The sequence below is a fragment of the Bufo bufo genome, chromosome 5 (genome assembly GCF_905171765.1).
Source record: "Bufo bufo chromosome 5, aBufBuf1.1, whole genome shotgun sequence".
NCBI lineage: Eukaryota > Metazoa > Chordata > Amphibia > Anura > Bufonidae > Bufo > Bufo bufo.
This window is the reverse complement of record NC_053393.1, coordinates 23,340,061-23,343,681: the sequence shown is the minus strand read 5'-3', so window position 1 is coordinate 23,343,681 and position 3,621 is coordinate 23,340,061.

Sequence of the window (3,621 nt, the reverse complement as noted above, 5' to 3'; positions counted from 1 at the left end):
ATTGAGGGGTGCAATATACCTTCTTCCACAAAATACTGATTGAGGGGTGCGATATACCTGCTTCCACAAAATATTGATTAAGGGGTTTGATATACCGGCTTCCACCAAATACTGATTAAGGGGTTTGATATACCGGCTTCCACCAAATACTGATTGAGGCCTACGATACACCTGCTTCCAAAAAATACTGATTGAGGAGTGCGATATACCTGCTTCCACCAAATATTGATTGAGGCCTGGGATACACCTGCTTCCACAAAATACTGATTAAGGGGATTGATATACCTGCTTCCACCAAATATTGATTGAGGCCTGCGATACACCTGCTTCCACAAAATACTGATTAAAGGGTTTCTATCACTTCGTTTCACCTATTTAGCTTTCAGACACTAGCGATCCGCTAGTGTCTGCTTTATCTAACCATCCTAATATAAGAGCTTATTGTCCTGCCGTTTAGCTAAAAAAATAACTTATATAGATATGCAAATGAGCCTCTAGGTGCTATGGGGGCGTGATTAGCACCTAGAGGCTCCGTCTACCTTAACAAACTGCCGCCGCCCAGCGCGTCCCTCCAGCCCGCCCATCTCCTCCGGAATGCGATGCTCCTCGTATTCGGCGCATGCGCAGTGAATGTCTGATCGCTTCCCTGCTCAGACATCTCCACTGCGCCTGCGCCGATGACGTCATAGTGCTCCGAGGAACAGGCGCAGTGGAGATGTCTGAGCAGGGAAGCGATCAGACATTCACTGCGCATGCGCAGAACAGAGACGCGCACGGAGAGGATCGCTTCAGCTGGAGATGGGCGGGCTGGAGGGACGCGCTGGACGGCGGCAGTTTGTTAAGGTAGACGGAGCCTCTAGGTGCTAATCACGCCCCCATAGCACCTAGAGGCTCATTTGCATATCTATATAAGTTATTTTTTTAGCTAAACGGCAGGACAATAAGCTCTTATATTAGGATGGTTAGATAAAGCAGACACTAGCGGATCGCTAGTGTCTGAAAGCTAAATAGGTGAAACAAAGTGATAGAAACCCTTTAAGGGGTTTGATATACCTGTTTCCACCAAATATTGATTGAGGGGTGCGATATACCTTCTTCCACAAAATAGTGATTGAGGGGTGCGATATACCTGCTTCCACAAAATATTGATTAAGGGGTTTGATATAGCTGCTTCCACAAAATACAGATTGAGGGGTGCAATATACCTGCTTCCACCAAATATTGATTAAGGGGTTCTATATACCTTCTTCCACAAAATACTGATTTAGGGGTGCGATATACCTGCTTTTACAAAATACTGATTAAGGGGTTTGATATACAGATGTAGCAGGGTTAACACACAAACTCCTAACTCAAGTTTCTTAACTCATCTCGTTATCTTGAAACAAAAGGCATAAAAAAGCAATTAAATGTGTTTGCTTAACGCATTTAGTTTAGATAAGACGTTTCATAAAGCATGTGTGTTAACTCTGCTACATCTGTACCTGCTTCCACAAAATACTGATTGAGGGGTGCGATATATCTGCTTTTACAAAATACTGAATAAGGGGTTTGATATATAGATGTAGCAGCGCTAGCGGTCAGTATTTTCACATAGCATTACTAGTGAATCGCGACTTCTATTCTTTCACGAACAAACTGTAAAAGCAACAGAACACGGCAAGTAGATGGCAGTGTTAACCTAAATTATATAATGACACTACACTATGCATGATCCTCCTCCGCAACCTTTCTCCACATATGTCTGTGTCAGTAGCTGGTTGTAACAACGGCTACAGCCATGGCGAACCTGTCCTAGTGTCTGGATGACTTGCCCCTGGGCTCCTGCTCCCCCACCATGCCCCCGGACCTGTACAGTGAGGCCCAGCGCCTGGCACTGGAGGAGCAACTGTCCCAGGATCCTGAGGTGCTTTTAGTCTTCCTGCAGCTGGAGCGGGTGCCGGGCTTTCTGTTGGAGCCCGAAGTGGCAGAGATCCTTAGCTCTGATACCGCTATCCAGTGCAGGGAGGATGAGGTGGCCGTGTCCCCCTCCATGGATTGTTCTCTGATCGTGGTGGCACATCAGCTGTGCCTACCTTACAACCGCAGAAGCCCAATATCGGAGAGAACTCAGACCCAGGGCATTCAATACCCTTGTTGCCTTGGTCAGTAGCAGCATCTAGGTGATTATACGAAGGAAAGGGGCTACCCCCCCCTGACCCCATCAGCCCCACATGAACGTGATTGTGGAGTTCTGATGGTTGACATAGTATCTAAGAGGCCTACCATCGTTGTATGCCACCAACACATCGGTTTTAGCTTGACAGATGATAATGGGTAGCTATACTGGGTATACCAAATCAATATCAAAGAAATCAATGTGATCGTATTGTGAAATTTCCTAACGGGTATAAAATATATTTTTAAAAAGTAAAAAAAAAAGGTTTATTTAAAAATGTACACAAAAAAATAAAACAATTTTTTCATTTAAAAAAGTGGCTTCATATCGCAAAATTAAAGAAAAAAAAACGAAGACACATACATACTGTGTATCACCGCAGCTGTCACAATGGTACAGTACAATAAATTGAACCGTTATTTAAATCAAGTGGCAAATTACAAATAACAAAAAACATTGACAGATTAGCTTTTTCCCCATTCAACTACTCTAAAAAAAAGTTACCAAAATGATCCCAATTAAAAAAGAAATGCCTCTTTGAATACGACGACATAAAAATAATTTTTTCCATTAAATGTGCTATTACCGATCAAAAGCAGTAAATCATCAAAAAAACTATGCATATTTGGTGTCATCGTGATCATACTGACACATTCTGTAAAATAAGATTTTTGTTCAGTTCATAACTTTAATTTTATTCTATGTGTCAGCATAATCACGATGATACTAAATATGCATAGTTTTTTAATGATTTACTGCTTTTGATCATTAATAGCACATTTCATGGGAAAAAAATATATTTATTTTCGCCGCGCCTCTTCTCCCCATCTGCATCTCTGGCTGTTCTGGGTATTTCTGCGCAGAGACATAACCGCGAAGCCGATGGAGCCCAATATGCTCCATAGCCTTGGGGAAGCCGCCTGCTATCTGCAAAATTATCTGCTTAATTAAAGCCTTTCCCCCCCCATCCAGCGATATCCATCACCGCTAAGTACGTGCAATTCACCCACAACTATAATGCGATCGGGGCCGCAAAGAAACGGGAAGGGGGGGCTACACGAAATCTGCAGACCATGTGCAGCGAGGCTTATCTTGCGCTGATCTTAAGTGGTTTCTGATGAATCATAGAAAACCTTAGGTAAAGGAAAAAGAAACAGAAATGAAACTGCTCTCATACTCCAGTCACTGCCAAAGCTGCATTTCCAGGCTGGCAGTATGAAGGAACCTTAGGATCAAATATATATAAAATGTATGTGATGTGCAGATCATTGGTTCCTGCAAATGGGGTAAACAGCAAAGCAATTGTCAAAAAGTAACACCATATTCACATGTATGACATTTAATGATACTCTGTATCAGCTTATATACATATACTATATAGATATCCGATTAATAAAATGCCAACTGGCTTATTATTCCTCTGATTCCTCAGTGTGTTGCCTTGTATTCATACAGCCAGGTCC